General features: G+C 47.6%; 1 protein-coding gene across 1 annotated transcript in view; it reads right to left on the reverse strand.

Moving 5' to 3' along the window:
- dag1 (dystroglycan 1) overlaps window positions 1-15,445 on the reverse strand; it is a 45,235-nt gene extending 29,790 nt beyond the window's left edge. Inside the window, exon 1 of the mRNA XM_054736918.2 lies at window positions 15,405-15,445. The gene's annotated coding sequence lies outside the window, so the exon portion shown is untranslated. The remainder of the gene's footprint in view (window positions 1-15,404) is intronic.
- Window positions 15,446-20,021: the final 4,576 nt, after the last annotated feature.

The raw sequence follows: 20,021 nt of genomic DNA on the forward strand, positions 1-20,021 counted from the left end.
AACAAAATTCCAAGGCTGGAATTCCCCTCAGCAGCCAATGAGAATGGTGGAACGCCACTCAGAGGCCGATTATAGCTCTGGCATTCCCACATGGCTGCTAATCAAAGACAGCCATCTCGTCACCATCAGCACCATAAAGTGGTGCTGCGACCACAGACTCCCAGCCCCTCTGAGCCCCAGCTGACGCCTCCACCACGAGCAGCGCCGCCTCACACACGGAAGGCTCTTCTAAAAACAGGAGACGCCACCAAGGACACAAATACCGGCACCATCCAAGAAGCAGATCGTCTCCTGAGAGAGAGGAGGTAGAGCTAAGCTCTGGATCACACCGTGTTTACCTTTACAATGAGATTGGGATGTTTAGCGTGGAGATTAGGCACATTTGAGGTGTTTAGACGGCTCGCTCATGCAGCTGCTCTCTAGTGTGTAAACAGATTATTCCTGGCTCAGAGGATGGAAGTCAGTATTGTTCTTTTACAGCTTGAGTGGGAGTCCGCCAGAAGAAACCAATCAGCATCTCTGTGCTCATTCAGACCTGCGGATTGGTTGCTTCTGGATGTGCTTCAAAGCTGTGACCTGAGCGACCTGCTCTACCTCTGGCATCTGCTTCAAGCCCACCTCAGATTATTCTGCTCTCCGGTGATTGGCTCGACTGCAGTTGGAACAACAAGCTCAGGACAGAACAACGCAGACCCACAAGTGTAATCAATCCCAACTCCGACATCCAGGCTGCGGACGCACGGCCAACCAGGGCCCATGTGTGAACAGGGGGTCATAAAGGAGGTTCGGAAGAATGGCGGCAGGATGAACCACGTCAACCTTAGTATGACCATTGTGTTGAAAAAGTTCTTTAACAACGTGAAATGACAGAAACGTGGTTAGAAGCAGCTTTTCAGTCTAAATGTTCCGGGAGTTTCTTTGCTTTTCTCTGGGATCGACTCAATATCCTGCTTTGACTTGAGGCTCTTATTGTGAAAGGTTTTTTTTTTTAAGGACGTCTCTCAGTTTGATGAAATGGATAAATAAAAATCTACTTAAACTCCACATCCTGCTGGTTTCACCTTGGATCAGGAATGGGATCCAGACCGGCTAATCCCTCAGAGGGAATGTTGGAGAGTTAAGGGAGCAAACATGACGGTTCTGTTGGAAACTTTTTAAGCACTTCTGCATCACCTTTATTCAACATTACAATGGATTCAAGCTCCGGACAAGGGAAGGGAATGTTACCAAACGGAAAAACCTGGAATGTTTGAGTAGATAAACCCCTAACCCCAGATTAAGATTGGACCAGTGCTGAGGGAAATTCATCTTCAACAGATCTCAGAACAACAACCTAAACTCCAGCTGACGGGAATAACAACCGTGGGGGGGATATTTCCGGCCGTTCCCGGTTCACAGCAGCGTTAATAAAACAGCAGCTGGATGTCAGGGCGTGACCAGCAGCTGGAGCAGATGCGAACCTGCTTCCATAAACACCTGTTCAGGGAGCAGCAGAGCCGGAAGACACCAAGGGTCTCCTCAGATTGGACTTCCGGGGATTGGGATGTAAACCTGATCTATCCACATCAGGATGTTTCCATCCCTCTGGGATGAGCAGAGGCCCTCAGGTCCGAGCCTCAGATGTCAGATTGGGTCAGGTTGGATCCAGAAAACATCTTCCCGTTGTTTCAGCTTCTTTGTTTACACAAACACACAACAGGGGGGATGTGAGCCGACATGATGCAGGCGGAGCAGCGTTCCCGGACCTCCCAGCGTTCCCGAAACACAAAGGAGAGCATTTGTTTTCCAGAGTTCCACAAACAGACAACCTGCAGCGACTAGGAAGCCACTTATTATCTCCATAAACAAGATTTTTATCTGTCAAATAATCCCTGAGAGGAGAACAAGATCCTCCACCACCCAGTCAGCGTGGCACCCAGATATTCAAATATCCGCCTCTGTGTTGTTCCGACATCAGAGACAATCCCGAGTGTGACCTTCACGGAGATGAAAGAGGCACACCAACATCCCAGGGTCTGAAAACATTGTTCATATGGATTTAAGTTCCTCTCGTCAACATATCTCATCCCCTTGCGCCCTAGGGGGGATGATGGGTGGGGGGTGCTGCTAAAGGAGGACTGGACTCGAGGAAAGACAAAAAATAAACACAAGTAGGAACAAATCCGGTGTGGAATCACGGGAATTGTGGTTCTTTAGCGAACGCAGCCAAACACGCTTCCACTTTGATTAGAGTGTGTGGGAGCAGAGGAGTATCGGCGCTGTAGGTTGTGTGTGTGTGTGTGTGTGTGTGTGTGTGTGTGTGTGTGTGTGTGTGTGTGTGTGTGTGTGTGTGTGTGTGTGTGTGTGTTAACCGCTCACGAGGGGGAAATGCTGTAAAGCTTTGTGCATCTCAGTAGGCTAATTATAACTGTGCAACTGCTGCAAAAATGGAACATGAAAGAATGAACAATCAGAGAGGTGGCGTGGCGGCGGCGAGGAGAGGGAGAAATATAATTACTGCTAAAGAACAGAGGGAGGGGGAGGAGGAGGAGGAGTAATTATGGTTCACGCCGGTTGGGCTGCCTAAGTTCTCACACACTTTCTCCTTAGAGCTCATTTCTGACAACGAGCCTCCAAGCACCCGTCACTCCTGCAGACCAGCAGCTGATTCCTGACCCATTCTGGCCTTGTAGTCCACAAACGTCTTCATCCTTCACTCAAAGACTGTCCACCTGAGGAGTGATGGGTCCCCGAGGTTCTGTCCACATGACAACATGGCCTTTCCAGATCCATACTTCATATAAACATCCTCATGAACATGTCATTCTTCCAGACAAAAACCAAAAGCATGAAAATGGTAAGAACACGGGGAGGGGTGGAGTTAGCGTGTTCTCCGTGTGATGTATTATTCTCTAAAATCATACATGTTAGAATGAAAGAATGAGTGAATTTGGACAAAAGTGTAAGCTAAATGAATAAACAACACAGAAAATATTTTATTGCACATTACTCATATGATTATGGTATTTCTGTACGTATAATTAATCATTAAAACATTCTGAATAAAACACCCTGCAGACGCATGTTAATATCCTTTCTGTGGGGTCGGGTACCGGCCCATGACCCTGTGACTTGTTGTTCTGGACTAACGACCAAAATCCAACAGGATGATGCCTGTCACATCTGGGATCGGCTACCCTGGTCTGATATGATTTGCTGAGTCGTTTACTCCTCAGTTTTCCTCAAACGTATGCTCATCAGCAGTAAATGATCAGAAAACAGCAAGGATATGCAGTGTGTGTGTGTGTGTGTGTGTGTGTGTGTGTGTGTGTGTGTGTGTGTGTGTGTGTGTGTGGTCATGATCAGACCACCAGCTAGGACCTGACGAACACAGACAGCTAGCAACAGCTGGTCACGTGTGTTTAGATGCATGTTAGTGACAGCTGCTTACAGTTTGTTGACTGAAAGTGACAGCTGGGTAACAGAAGACGCTGACACACACACACACACACACACACACACACACACACACACACACACACACACACACACACACACACACACACACACACAGGATTTGCTCTGTACCACCCAAGCTCAGAAACTCGGTGAAAGTTCTCATTTGTGCGTGACTGAGTTAGTTCAACATCCTGCATCGTTAAACCGGGGGTTCGATCCCCGCCCCGCCCAGCACCCATGCTGCTTCCACCAGTGAGTCACTCTACACCTAAATACCATCAGAGGTCCAGTTTGCTGGGTCCGTGTGGAGCCAACAGATCCTCGCTGACATGCAGCTATTTCAGTCAGATCACACACTTTATTTTTACACAATGAGTCATTTTAAAAGGGTAGGAGTTCCAGTGGGTGTTTACAATCCAGTGTCTCATTTTAGAGTCAACCCCACAGATCCATCTGCTGAGCTCGCCTAAACCAGCTTCTGCTTTCCTGTTCATCTGAAACATACTGGGGAAAACATCTGTTTGGACTAAGTTCCTTTATTCTGTTTAGGTGGAGTTCAGCCCTTCTGGGATATTCTTAGAGCAGAATTCTCCGCTGAACCAAGCTAAAGGTGTGGAACACTGAAAAACCATGTTTTAATGATGATTTCTGATCCTAACGGGTCATTCTGAGTTTTCCATGCAGGCTGAACAGGAAGATAGTCTCCTACACCTATCTCCTGCATTAGCTTCTGATAGAAAAGAGACGTTGAAACTCTAGGATTAGAAAATCCTGACAGATCTACGTCACACTGTCACTTAACATTCATGGACTCACCCATCTGGACTCACGACAGGGAAGGCTGTTGTTGGTTTAGCGTCCAGGAAACAGCAGAGAACCTCTCAGCTAGTAGAAGCTAACTGTTAGCATTCTCAACTCCACCCATCGACATAAATATATGGACAATGGGTTTCCAAAGGCTCCAGTAACAAGTTTTTCTGCTAAAATGGGAGGTGGCCACCACCGCCATTTTGACTGTGTCACAGGTTCCGTCAAGCCCAGACAATTCCATAAAAGGGAAGAGAGGAGGAGCTGAGGGTGGGGCTGTAAGGCTGGGATCAACTGATGACACCCGGTCGAACTGGCTACAAGCTAACCTGAAGCTAACCCAAAGCTAACGCGGAGGTGGGAGCTAAGCTAACGGAGGTAGCAACCTAGCTACAACCGGAGTTAACTAGGCACAACACCGGAGCTTCTGAGTCACAGATACGCTGGGCTGACCGCTGAGTAAAACCGGGTGGAACACAGAGGTCTCGGAGAGCTCCACAAGCCGGCAGCCGCACAACAGACAAGCGCCGCTGCGATCTGAGATGCGCGGAGCTGCCGCTGGGGAGAACCGGGTGGAAAGGTTTCCATCCCAGAGCTCCATAAGCCAGCAGCCCACGCAGCAGACAGAAGCCGCGATCAGACAGATGGACCGGGCTGCGGGGAGGGGATGAGGGTGGAAAACATCGGTCTCCCGAGAGCTCCACAAGCCGATAGTCGGAACCCAGCTCCACCAACATGTTATATTTCAACCATACACGATTTCAACCCATTTTCTAAAGTGCAGCATTATGTTAAATGCACTGGGTTTTACCCTAGTACATTTAAATTTCATGGTTAAACAGTACATGTTAAAATCTAAGCTCAGCTCGGCAGTGACCTAAAATACATAAATATAATTTTACTTACCGAAAAAAATGAAGACTCCTTGGACGCTCTATTAGTGCAATTAATGCCACAGCAAGTCATTTTGTCCAACAATTGCACAAAAAATATCCAAAACAGAATACACACACACAGAGACTCAAAATCACGGAACAGTTTCCAAGCCAGACCGAGGCTCTACTGAGGCCTTTCCACGGAGCTAGCTCTGTGGTCACGTGGGTCTGATGCTGATTAATTATACAGAATTTTAGGCTTTTAATACACTTCAACAGAAGAGTGAGAAAAAAATTCAGCCCCCTCAGAGTTGTCATGAGTGTAAACTAGATCATTTAAACCAAAAACATGTTTTGGTACCAGGCTGTAAACATGTTTATTTCTGCTGTGAAATTTGGTATTTTTAACATGGGAGTCAATGAGGATTTGCTCGCTTCTGACACCAGCCCCCAGTGGATGAGGGTGGAACTGCAATTTATTTCACTTCCGGGTTTGACTCAATTTTAGAGCTGCATTGTGGGGGCCTGACTCCACCACACATCACCCTGTGAGACTGTAGGAGATGGGCACCAGCACCACCCCTAACGGTGTCAGTAGATGAGTGTCTTCAGCTGACTGTAGCTGTTAATGATGGTTACAGAATGGTGTCACGCGGCACGGCGCAAGATTCCTGTGAGGCAGACTGCACAACGTCTCGCTCCAGCAGGACATGCTACGTCATGAGCGTACCTCCCGAAAGCATACGTCACTAAGCAGACCGCTAAAGAAAAGAAAGCTGATAAGATAAAATAAAGGGTCGCGGTTAACACTTCTTTATAGAGTCAGCTCATGACCCAGTGCAGCTTCCTCAAAGAGGAAGGACAAGAACCCTCGCTTTTCCATCAGACATTCATCCTTCTCCTTTATACATAAAAACCCACTAAACCACAGAGAAGTAACAATCGCTCCAATATCTGTCTCACTATTTACTCCTCAGCTCCGTGACATCACACACCTTCTGTCACAGAGCGCAGCTTCCTCTGTCCCCCTGCAGCTAAACGCTACTGAACCATCCTCATTGGTTGAATATGTGAAATTTCCACCAACAGCAAAGAGGGATCTCATGTTTTTGGTTTTTATTTCTCCTCTCAGCTCTCACAGATCACATAATCTCGATTTTCACAATTCAGCTGATGGTCTAAACATGTAGCTTAGTTATTTTAGTTTAACCATAACTCCGGTTTAGCTTGGGCTATTAACAAAAATAAAAACTGGTGTGTAGTTTATATTCCGCATTTTAAACATAAGTTGAAACCGAAGCTAAGAGACGTGGAGTCTTGCTGCTGGGGCGTCCCAAAGGTGCGTTTCCATTGGTCGGTTGCAGACAGGAGTCATACGTTTGTATGCTCGTAGACTGTCGGAGGCTGTCTTTGGCTGTGAGAAGGCTCAAAAAGCTGTTGCACGTGAATCTGATTCACCATGCAGCTGCATGCTGCAAACATACCTTGGGCCAATCTGGGTCAGCCTGTGTGGTTCTGATTATGTGGCGCGTGCGATCACACTGCACTGACCTGGATGCTGCAGCCCCATCCGGTGCACGAGCATCTCACACGCGGGAGGAAGCTGGGGTCCGTGTGCTTCGTGTGTGTGTGTGTGTGTGCGCGCTTCGTGTGTGTGTGTGTGTGTGTGTGTGTGTGTATGTGATGAGTTTTTAGCGATGGTTATCTCCTTCCTGCTGATGCAGGTCATCAATTCTCATCTCTGGGCCTGTCCTACCTGGCTCACCTTGCTGCACACAAGTATAAATAAACAAGCAGGCAGTAAAGCAGCCGGTCGGCACAAACAGTCAGCCAGCTGCACACACACACACACACACACACACACACAGAGAGAGAGAGAGAGAGAGAGAAACGCCAGAGTCTCATTAAGGCGGTTTTCAGTCATCACATGATTTGACGTCCATCTTTACCTTCACATATCTCAGAGGTGTTTGTCTGCTGATTAATAATTGTGGAGCTGATGAACCTGAACCTAGATCTCCTGGTCTGTTCATCACCCCTGAGTGCAGAGGTTGGATCAGAACTACAGCAACCCAGTTCTAGGGCTCCATCTTTTATCTCCATAGTAACAGCTTTCCACAGCCCAGATGGAGTAAAGTCTCCTCCAAACCCCTCCCGCCGTTTGGACCAGTCTGGTACGCGGAGCTGCCCAGGGGTCAGACCAGCTTTAGGGTGGGCTTCAGAGGAATAAAACCTTCTAATGAAGGCCAACAGAAAATGATAATCACATTTTTGAACAACACAAAGTGAAAAACGTGAACTTTACAAACGCCTTAGGAGAAATCAGGCCAACCCAAATGAACAGAACCGATCAGAAGTGACCAGATGGAAGTGACAGAAGCAACTGAAACGCTTTAGATGTTTGCAGCTTGGCATGCCGAACATTTCTACTTTCATCTCCTCGTTATGTTTTACTGAAGGACAACTGCTAGTTTTTGTTTGAGCTAAATTCCTAAATAAAACATTTCTGGAGCTCCAGGCTTTGATTTTCCTTTAACAGGAAGTCTGTTGCAGCAGAAGAAACGACTCAGATCCAGTTAACAAAAGATGCTAAACATCTAACAGGTTTCCTTTGCTCACAGGATCCGGTGAGGATAAACTGTGGCATTTAGGAGAGTTAAAGCCGGACCTCTGCAGTGGAGCCATGAAACCCTGAAGGGAATCATCTCCGTCTGGACGGAGCTGTGTGGATGAGTCGGGTGAGGAGGAGACGGAGGGAAAACAATGACGGAGAGATGAGCTTGTGTTTGCTAATCTGGGAGCGTCGGGAGAACTCCTGCAGGCCTCGGGATAACGTCCGAATCAGGATTCATGTAAAGCAGTGAGAAGGAATTCAGACCTGCACAAACATGATGTCTGAGTGCGTTCTCTGGAGACAGTGGGCACATTTTGAAATACAACACTGGGGGACGGGGTGCAGAGCCGTCCTTCCTGATAGCTCAGAACCAAACGTAAACGCGTCGGCCACGCCGCCGAGTCCCAATGGGAACAACGGAGGAAAAGACATTCCTGAACGGATGACATCACTAAATATCAGAGCCGAGTCAAGTGGTTAACCCTCAAGCCCAATTTATACGTCTCCGTCAGGATGGACGCCATTATCCGTCATTTCGTGGGCTCTCCAGCGGGCTCACAAGGACAGACGGAGTCGAGCTCTCTTTTCCAAACATCCGTCCGTCAAGACGGAGAATGCAAGCTTGTGATTGGTCAAGGCACCGCTGTCATCTACATTGCGCCCTCAAAAACATAAAGAGAGCCGAGGGTATCCAGTGGCAGACATGGAGCAGCTTGAAGAATACCTCGCAGAAAAACTCTAAAAATATGAACGTTTTACTCACTCATGACTGGAGGAGTGACAAGATACGCAGCGAGCGTTTTATTCGTGGGCGGAAATGATGGGAAACGTGGGTTTAGAGGTGATGAGCGCATGAAGAGGTGGAGGAGGATGAGGGACACATTTAAAAAAGTCTCTTAAATACAAAAAACACAACATGAACGCACTATCCTGGACCAGATATGTGACAGGATACCAAAGAACAGCGCTACGCCCTCTGGTGTCCTGGCGGGGAATTGCTTTGCAACATTCCCCAGAAGTCTGAGGGCAAAATGTCTCGATCCGTGCGTGGGACTGATGGAGAAGTTTAAATTAGGCTTAAGGTTTTGGGTTCTCTCTGGGACTGGGTCAACCTGAGTGAGGTTCTGCTGCTGGAACCACAAGATCTAAGGGGACCTCAAAGAGGAACTGCAGATGATCCACCTGATGACCTCAAGCTCAGATGGAACATGTTCTCTTGCTTTTAACCCATTTTCTTTGAATTTTTTATTTACTTCAATAAACAGGTGTGTGTGTGGGGGGGTGGGGGGGGGGGGGCTAACAACTTCGATCTTCAGATGTAAGTGGACGCTGTAAGAGAACCAAACCCCATGTTAAACCCCATGCCCCTCAGTCTACTCCATGGCCAAGAGGGAGAAAAGCAACACACACACACACACACACACACACACACACACACACACACACACACACACACACACAATACCTTCAAAGCAACAGAAGCAACATATTGACTGACATCTGCATGAAAACTGCTGGTTGATGACGAACTGCAGGCAGCCGACTCGACGAGGAGAAACAGTTTCTGTTTTCAATAAAGGAATTCCTGCTGTTTCCATCACTGTTTACTCCAAGAGGCTTCAATTGTCTCTAAAAATGCAATTCACACACACACACACACACACACACACACACACACACACACACACACACACACACACACACACACACACACACACACACACACACACACACACACCAGGCCCAGTGACGGTAGAAGAAGGAACGTTTCTTAAACGGCGCCTCAAGATAAAAATCACCAGGCTTCACAAGAGCAGAATTCCAAATAAAAACAAATATTTAAAGAGACAATGTGTAGTTTCTACCATTAATCTCTGGAAAAATCCATCAAATTGTTGTTGAAAATGAAAGGAATGATGCTCAGTTGTTGAAAAACTATCGGGTCTGAAATATGGAGCAGGTCTAATTAGGATTTTTGACCCAAATGGCCAGCCGTAGGTAAGGCCAGACACAAAACACAGCCTGCTAGCAATGATTTAGTTACGCACTGCCTGTTTTTGCCAGGGAAAATGCAAACCGTCACTAAAAGACATTTTAAAAAAGGGGGAAAAATAAAATCTAAATGTTCAATTAAAAATGTAAATAAAAAATGAAAAAGGTCATCATAGCATTCCAAATAAGACAAAACAGCAGAAAAAGTAGCTAGGCAACAGTCTGAACCTTCTCCAGGATTTCTCCGGAGTTGTTCCCAAACATGTGAGGGATAAATGCACTCCTGAAACTCCTGACTGGGTCCTGTTGGTTTAAGTTCACCAGATGAGTCAATAGCTTCCCCTTTCAGCTCAGCTAAACCAGCACACCACCCACATCCCATCAGGCTCCGCCCCACCTCCAACTGTTCTCCTGCAGTCAACTCTTCTCCCAACTGATCTCCAGGAAGCTGACCTTTGGAAGCAGCAGGCTGACCCCCTTAACCTGCAGAGGTCTGCCCACCAGGGTAGATGATGCTGACGGAGGAGGATCCCATCAGAAATCCATCTGCTCCACACAAGAACAGGACTTCAAACCCCCAACTCCTTGGATGTGTTTAACCTGAAATTTGTCCAGAACCAGTCAAATTTTCTGCAGACAGCAGGAACTCCATCCCAACATCCATTCCCGCTGAAGCATGTCCCACAGCACACTAGGATACTCCGCTGTTCCTCAAGGGAAACTTCCTGATCCCTATGCATCAACTTAAAACCACAAGTAAAAGGAACGACTAACACACAACAGGTACCAGCACCAGCAGACAGCTGGTCCTTAGTTTACTCATTATGTGTTTTAAATCATGTTAGTGTGTGCTCCTGGGTTCTTCCATAAGTGGACATTTGGTTCTGATATGGACTTTTATTCTGAAACAACCATCCTGAGCAGGACTTCCTGGGAGAAGAACCAGAACTTCTAAACGGGAGAACACAGTTTAACTCCTCCAGAACCAATAAAAGTGTTGTTCTATTTGTCCACGGATCGCGACTCTGAAGAATGAAAGTCAGATGATAACTTGTTTCTGTGCTGTTTGTCCTGTTATCGCATTTTATATGTAAACAAGCCCCGCCCCCTCAGCACTGAGGTCCAACTGGAGGTCACCCTGACCGTCGGGAGGACGGACAGCACGATAAACGGCTCCGTCATGCCTGCTGTCACCACATCATCCGCTCCTCATTTTCTCCGCTACTTTCGCTGCTCTGCTTTCTATTAACCCTGTTTTCTGGCGCTCGCAGAGCCTCTGCAGCCTCACGGCCAATCAATCAGCTCATCACGACTCTACATCCACCGTCGCCCCCCGATTCCTCCCCCCAACACACCATCTCTCAGCTTTGGGTCGTGAATCATCGCAGCAGACGGCAGCTCTCGTCCCCGTGAATAACTGCCCATCACAAAAGATAGACTGACGGATGAAAGGGTGGAGTGAATAAATGGCTTGATGAGTGTGTGGATGGATGGGAAGGTGGGTGGGTGGATGAATAGAGGAATAAACGGGGGGGTGAATAACTGGATGAATGGGTGACTCATGACATCCTGATCCGTTACACAAATCAGCAAATAGGATTGGAGGAGAGCATTCAAGCCCAGAGTGTTTACTTCCTGCTGCATCAACGGCGCTGTGAAGAGGAGCTGCGAGCTTCGGGATTTATTTTGGCCCGCTTCGGGAACGTGGATTTACGCTCACAATAAAGTTTGTTCTTCAACTCAGAAATCATTTTCCCAAGAACATCTGGGTGAAGGTTGCGATTTCAGAAACGGCAAAAAAAATTTGCATATTCATGAAGAAACTGGTTCAGTTCTCTGTTCGCCAGCCTGAGCGACAGGAAGCTCAACAAACAGCTGATTTTCAAACAACAACATCGCTGCTGGATTCTACACACAACCTCTCATTCAGAGAAGAGAGCAAGGAAGCAGAACTGCTCCTGGATCTGTTGGAATATCCTGCTGACTCGTTCACACCTTCTGTTTGTGTCAAAGTATGGACCTTAGTGTGAGGAAACACACACACACACACACAGTGTGGTGTTGGTCTGAAGTCAGCCTGCTGCCGTTTGACTGCTAGATTTAACACGTTGTCTCTTCTCGGGTCTCGTTTCCTCGGCCGAATGCTGTTTGTCCCACAGAAGCCTCAAAAGGTCCAGAGGTCTCATTTATCAAACATTGAGTAGAATCCGTACTAAAACCGTACTTAAGCTCAGCAAAATAATGTACTTACGCCAAGTAGGTTTGTGATCTATCAAACATGGAGTACGCACAGCTGCACGCAATCTCTGCTTCATAAACCAGAAACTGTCTAGAGAGGTTCTCAGCTGCTTTTTAGTCACATCCCGCCCTCACCACGCCCACTTACTGCCATAAATAGTCAATGCAAAGTGCCTTGTGGATCTCATGCATATACATAAGCCGGCTGTTGCAGCGCTCCGCCAATGGTGGACGTAGATCAAGGCAGATCAAGGAAGTGCAATTTCACAGAAGCAGAAATCGAGGTACCTGTGGGTGAGGTGGAGAAATGAAAGGAAGTGCTTTTGCAAAACAAATAAGAGAAAATCCACGGAGTGGCACAGCGTTGCTGAAGCCGTCAATGCGGAGTTCTTCAGAGAGATCTGTGGTGGATATAAAAACCCAAACGGAGATCTCCCTTGTCCAACTAGCCAGGGTGCATGATCAATCGGGTCACAGAGACATGACATTCTGTCTCAACCTGTCCCCCTGCTGATATTCTGCATTCCATATTCTGGCTTCAGGCTGTGTGTTGTGTGTGTGTGAGTGTGTGTGTGTGTGTGTGTGTGTGGGGGGGGGGGGGGTCTTGTTCTATGTGAAAATGAAGTGGTACAAATGATAATGCTGCAGGATTACATCCTTTTATCCTTCTCAGCAGCAGCACTGCAGGTGTTCTCCATGTCCAACATGTGTGTAAGCCAGGTCCTTAGTCAGCTTAAAGTTGCGCACATTTTTCTGCTAAGTTTTCTTTCATAAATCCCAAAGTTTGTGTGGAAAGTTGCTTACGCAGTTTTCCGACCCCGTTTTGTGCGTAAGCAAGCTTGATAAATGAGGCCACTTGTCAGGTGGTGAGAAAAAGTCAACGCTCACACACACACACACACACACACACACACACACAAGTACACGCATACACACGCACACACACACACACACACAAGTACGCACACGCACGCTCACACACACGCGTGCGCACACATGCATGCACACATGCACGCACACACACACACGCAAACACACACACACACACGCATGTATGCACGGTCACACACTCACACACATGCCTGTCTTTCTACCATTGTGAGGACCATCCATTGACTTCCAGAGAACTTCCGGCAGAGAGAAGAAGCTGAGCTTCTGCAGATGTGGACTGACTGCTCATTGTGAGTGCTGAAGCTTCGGTGAGCAGCTGACCTCTGACCCCTGACTTTTGTTCTGAGGGATGACGATGTTGTGGACGAGGTTCCTCCTCCAGTCACTCCAACATTCTGGAGGTTGATGCCTTGTGGTGAAGCTGAATTCCTCCACAGGTGACCAAGTAAGACGAGTGTGACTGAGTTTTCACAACAAGTGAATACAGATCCCACCCACAGGAAGCCAGGAATGCTGATTCCCATTCAGTTTGTGTTTAAGTGGTTTTTACCTTCCTGCTGTTTGAAACGTGATGACCCAGGACTAAATAAACCCCCAGACAGAAGTTTGTCACGAGGTCAAACTGAACATTTCAGGTTATTTGACAAATATTTGGGAGCAGCTTCATGTGGTGCATTCTTGCAGCATGTGGTTGTTGCTGCTGCAGCAACGCTGCATCCTAACGAGCTCCTCCAGCAGAGCTCCTGGCATAGGTGGGATTCCTTCCTGCTGCACCGGGCAACCATTTGGCTTTGTCTCCAAAGAGCTAGCCAGCCAAAACAGGCCAGCTAATAAAAGTAGCCACTGATAAGCAGTTAATGCCCCAGAACTAAGTACCGTGCTGCCATCCTGTTCCTCTCCTCACAAACCCGTGGAAACAGAGCTGTTAGCAGACACATTCAGGATCTGGAACCATCTCCTTAATCAGCAGTACCCTTCAACGTTCAGCAGCTTCCACATCTCAGCCCCAGGATCTCAAGCATCCAAACGTGCTGCAGGTGGACCATCACCAACCATGGGAAGAGAAGCCCAGACGGAGCAGGAGCAGAGATAAAATGATCTAAATCTCATCTCCCCGTGTGACACAGCACTTATTCCACTGCACGAACTCTTTCTCCACTTCATGCTCCTTTCCACGGGGGCTTCACGAGCAGGGAGCCAAAGATTAGACTTATCACGGGAGGGCGCACAAAGCTTTTTATACACAAGAACTCAATCCTATTTTGGAACATATTGATTCCTGAAATGAGGAGTAGCTGTGATGGAAGCTGCTCTGCCAGGAGGAGGTGCGTCTGGAGAGCGCCGTCCACTCCAATCTGCCTTTTCAACGAAAAGCTTGTTTGTTTGCTGAGATCAAAACCAGAGCTGCTGTCAGATTCACAAGAAATAACCTGATCTGAGCTCTGAGAGTCGCTGAAGACTAAATTCAGGATTTGTGGCGTGAAGTGTGCACTTCCTGTTTCAAGCAAGCAAGCAGGAGCGCGTAATTGTGCGCGCACACACACACACACACACACACACACACAAGTTTATTTACTCTTCTTTCTGCTGCAGCGACTCAACTCTACAGAGCTCTGACATAATCTGGGTCAGTCTCTTCTGCAGGAACACGAGTGAGAAGCACACACACCAGCTCCAGACATCAACAGGGGTTAGGGCTACTCAGGGTCATGCAGGTGACCTTTAGGCTTTTGCAGGTCTGACATGCATCAATCCAGTCACAATCATTTTTGATCAGTGTGAGGGTTGAGGTGAGCCATCACAGCATTCACTGTGTGTGTCGAGCGCGCACACACGCACACACACACACACACACACACACACACACACACACACACACACACACACACACACACACACACCTCTGACTGGCTGGAGTCTCAGAAGAGAACCAGCAGATGAACTAAACAGTATCGCTTTACTTCCATATAGGTGGACTTTCAGTCCTCGGGCCCCTCGGGCCTCTCAGGAGCTCCTCCCAACCTAACTGAATCAGTTTTATTTATTCAAGGCCTTTGCGAAAAACTAACAAACAAATAATAAACACCACAGCCGTTTACTTAAGCTGAGCTGCAGGCCAGCAGCTAAAATCACCTCCAGGAATACCTGAACACATTCCTGCACCTCTGGGTCTGCTGGCTTTGGCTCCAACACGCTCCCGGTTTGTGTGTGTGTGTGTGTGTGTGTGTGTGTGTGTGTGTGTGTGTGTGTGTGTGTGTGTGTGTGTGTGTGTGTGTGTGTGTGTGTGTGTGGAGACCAGCTTCAAGTGAACACTTTTCGGTCCCCTGATTCGGTCAAAGGAGACGTGCCCGCTGCGGTGGCCTGTCAAACGTCTCCATGGCGAAGCCGGCGTGACCGGAATCCCGACGTGCCGAGGAGCGCGCGAGTACCCCGTGGTGCGCACCCAGCACGCGCGGCTCCACACCGGCCCCGGGAGGAGATTTAACAGCAAGGGGACACTCACCGACTCGGGCACAACCAAAATAACCTGAGGGCCCGGTTTTACGCACCTGTTCGGTTCGGAGGTCCAGCGCGTGAGCGGTCCGTGTGGAAGCCGGGATCAGCAGCAGGATAATAACACGGACTAAAAATAGGCTGGAGCCACAGCACACCCGGACCGGGACCGAACCTCTCCCGGTTCCGTCCGCACACTGCAGCACAACAACCGAACAGCTGACTTAAAGAGAAAACACACTGACCATAAATCCTCCCGGGTTCGTTAAATCCCACTCCCGTCCGTCATCTGGTGGTTCGGTTCCGCTCCTTATCGAGGAATCCAACGGACAAACATAGGCTCTGTGCTCGGTGTCGGGTCTCGTCTGTCTCCGGTCCAAAGTTAGCAGCAGCACCGACACCACATGGATCAGAACCAGGCAGAAGCAGGAAAGTCCTCCCGTGGCTCGGAACAAAGCGGACGGGAAGTGGGAAAATGTGGAGCACACACAAAAGCAGGAAATCGCATTCCCTCCGTCAGGATCGGGACGGAGCTAATGGGTCTCCGGTTCGGCCGCTGCTGTCCACAGCCTCCAGAACGGCTCGGTTCTCCCGAGATCCTCCACGTAAATGTCCGCTACAGAGCCTGGAGGCTGAGTTTCCACCCGGAGGAGGAGCAGTGGAAGGAGGGCAGAGCTGTGCATTCTCTGGATTACTCCACCCCCCACCCTCACACACGCGCACACGCGCGCACACACATACATACACACGCGCGCGCGCACACGCACAAACACACACACACACACACACACACAGAGAGAGAGAGAGAGAGAGAGACATACACATACAAACACATGCAAACACACAGACAAACGCGCGCGTGCACACATACACAAGCACACACATACATACACACGCGCACACACAAACACGCACACACACATTGATGTTTAACTCACCTTAAAACACCATAACTCAACTTAAATACTACTAACTCACTAACCATTTAAACATTCTCCCTCTCCTGATAATAACGTAATGTGCTACTACCAGTTTACCGTTTAATTATAGATCCACTAGGATAAATATTTACTAAGAAATCACAACGTAACCATAGCAACACTACTTTGTGTGTGTGTGTGTGTGTGTGTGTGTGTGTGTGTGTGTGTGTGTGTGTGTGTGTGTGTGTGTGTGTGTGTGTGTGTTGTCTTCTCCATCCCCAGTGAGTCATGGTGGATGGCTGCTTATACTGAGCCAGGATCCTCCCCGAGGTTTCTTCCTGTTAAAAGGGAGTTTTCCTCTCCACTGTCGCTGCATGCTTGCTTAGTATGAGGACCGCTGTAAAGACTCTGACACTAGTCAGTGACTCGATACAACCTGCTGGGTTCCTTATATAGAAAACTTTTTACTGATTGGCTTAATGACCTGACCTGTATTGGAGTGTTTACTGTGTGAAGGTCCTTGAGACGACTCTGGTCCTGATTTGACGCTTTATAGATAAACTGAATTGAACTGAACTGAAATCATCATCATTCATCTTAATTCACCACAACTCAGCATACGTCAGGGTAAGCAAGTAAAGTATCTTGTAGTGAGAATCTTCCAGCTGTTTTCTTCTCCAGCTTCAGGTCAAGTTTCTCTCAAAGATGTGTGAAGCAGTCTGATGTGTTTAGAGCATCGTGTTTTATTAACCATCAGCTCTCCGTACCGGAACATCAATAAGCACAGGGGATGGTAGGTTTATGTTCTTGGTTCCTTATATTTGCTTTTGAGTTTGAAAGACACTTATTTTGGTTTTGTACATTTATTTAATAGAAAACGTAAAAATAAAGACTTGATGAAGGAATGTTGCAACCACCTTCAGAGCCAGAGAAACCACATCTGTACCACTTTAAAATAAGGACAGATAAATGTTTACTGGTGTGTTCTGTACCAACCTGAAACATTTTATAAATCAACATTAATAATCTTGTCTGAGTACGGCAGACTCGCCTCTGTCAGAGCTTCCCGGGGCAGCTGTGGCTACAGCGTAGCTCATCACCACCAGTGTGAATGGGTGAATGATGTAAAGGGCCTTGGGGGTTCTAGGACTCTAGAAGGCCCTACATCACACACAGGCCGTTTACCATATGTGGATGGATGGTTCACAATAACAGCTCTAGATGAAATAAACCGATGGACAGATTTGGATCACGACAAGAATAATTTATGCTCAAATATGTTTTGAAGGATTTTTAAAGTTTACAAAGATAAATCTTTAACAACCCTATGTCCACTTCATCTGCTGATTCTAGGTAAGCCTTGGAAGGCGGATCCTTGGATCTTCTCAACTGGACAAATAAGAAAATAACATCAAATGAATCCAAGTCGAGAGCTGATTGAGGAGTTTCAAACGTTAAAAAGTTGTCAAGTTCTTCATATCCGAGAGGAAGGAAAACATCTAAACATGAAGGATTTCTGAATCAGAGGAGTATCTCTCCTCCCACCATCCTCCTTTAACGTGGATCTCCTTTCTTCTGACAAAAATGTTGCTCATGCAGCTTTATTATACTGTAAGTGTTGCAATTACCCAAGGAGAGGAGCAGCGGCGGCACAAGTGTGTAATAATCTGTCAGAGCCGGCTGGGATGAGCCCGGAGAGGCAGGTGCTGGGGAGGAACGGGTGGACAGAGTCATCTAAAAGACGGCGAGTGGATTGATTCCTGAATGGCAGGTATTCAGAGCGTGTCAGATTATCCGATGAGTGTGTGATGGGAAAACTTCATTCTGTACTCAATCCATCTACCAGAAAGATAAACGGCTGCTCTGATAGGAGCTCTTCAGCGGTGTAAAAACGGCTGCGTCCTGGCCTGGATGGAGCAGCAGACACTGATGTGTCTGAACTGACAGCTTGTGTACGCAGACTGCAGCGTTTCAGAGCTCCTTGTTTCGTTTTCTGTACGCAGGATACTTGGTTGTGTGTGTTTTCTTATTAAAGATTAATCTGAAGCAACGTGGTCGGAGTAAGTGTGTGTTGTCTGATCATGTGCCTGTGAAAGTAGCATGTTAAACTGCGGTGAAGGATCCATGTGGGTTAGGGTGCCATCCTCGTCCTGGCAGGAAGAAATGGGGCAGAGACACCAAAGGCTGGCGTTTGTGTTCCTTTATGATCTCCGTGGCTCTGTTGTCAGTTTGTATTGATTTCAGAACGTCTCCTTCCTGATTTTTAAGGCTTAATGGCTTCGCTTTTCAGTCGTTTCAATGCAACTTGATTTCCTGCGTGAGAAACACAGAAAGACGCCGCTGATACACACGTGTTTACGCTTTCTTTATGTGTGTGTGCTGCAGCTGGGATTCTGTTTGCCTTGCTCAGTGGGTGCTAGCTTAGCTTTCTGTGCCCATCAGAATAAATGCAGGTCATCATTTGTTACCAGCTGCACTGGTTTCTAATAGACATGCTTTGGTGTGACTGGTCTTAAACCAGTTATGTGAGGAGGATACTGGAGAAGACACGTCCTTAATCCAAACCTCTCACAGCTTTCCAAATGAAACACATTGGTTTCAATCCTGGTGAATTAAAAAGCTCCTGTACTTATATAGTGCCCCCCAAAGTGCTATACAACACAACCAGTCATTCACCCATTCACACGCTGGTGGCGATGAGCTACGATGTGGCCACAACTGCCCTGGGGCGCACTGACAGAGGCGAGGCTGGTGAGAACTGGCACCACCCATCCCTCCGACCACCACCGGGCTGCATGGTGCACAGCTGTTAGCACTGTTGCCTCGCAGCAAGAGGGTTGCAGGTTCAAAACCCGGCTGCAGCCTTTCTGAGTAGAGTCGCATGTTCTCCTCATGCATGCGTGGGTTTCCTCCGGTACTCCAGTTTCCCCCACAGAGCACAACGCCCTGTAGGCTAACTAATGTACGTCACTTTGGATGTAAGCGTCTGCCATATAAATAAACACAAACCAGCAGGTGAAGGTGCCCTCTGGGTACAGGGTAGGTTCTTATCTCCTCCATCATTGTTACCTCTCTCTCTCTCTCACACACACACACACACACACACACTGGACAGGTTCTGCTTGGTCTTATCCGACTCTAAACATGAAAGCATGATTGGAAAAATGATATTTGGAGATGACAGTGACATAAAACACACCTGACTGGTGTAAAATGCTTGGAATCAAATCATAACGGAAACATGAAACTCAGGATATCACCAGAGGACAGAGCTGATCAGGACTACATCCTCCTGAAGTCAGAGAGGAGCTCTTTAAAGTGGAATGAGAGAAATTTGGTCCCAGATAAGAGCGTTTTAGAGCAGAGTACCCCTTGGGATGAGAGGAGTTTTCAGTCTGTAGCAAGAGGTAACGCTGATCTTCTAACCACAAAGGCCTGAGGGCATTCTGAAATACCACCTGTTAAAAAGCAGAAACAGGAACTTTAAACTCTGGCCTTGCAACGTTTTCGACGTAAAGGATAAGGGATGATTTGTGACACAGGTCATGGGGCGTCCTGCTGAGAGGAACCGGAAAACCTCCAGCACGAGAGCAGCTGATGTTTTAGGATGGAATCAGGCTGAGGAACTCCTCACAGCTCAGGACAGGAGCAGAAAAACAGCAAGGCCAGTCTTTAAACCTAAAAGGGATGGAGGAATGAAGAGCATCTCGGGAAAGAAAGACCAACATTTTCTAGTAGAAGTTTGGGTCAAAC

Source organism: Nothobranchius furzeri, chromosome 3 (genome assembly GCF_043380555.1).
Source record: "Nothobranchius furzeri strain GRZ-AD chromosome 3, NfurGRZ-RIMD1, whole genome shotgun sequence".
NCBI lineage: Eukaryota > Metazoa > Chordata > Actinopteri > Cyprinodontiformes > Nothobranchiidae > Nothobranchius > Nothobranchius furzeri.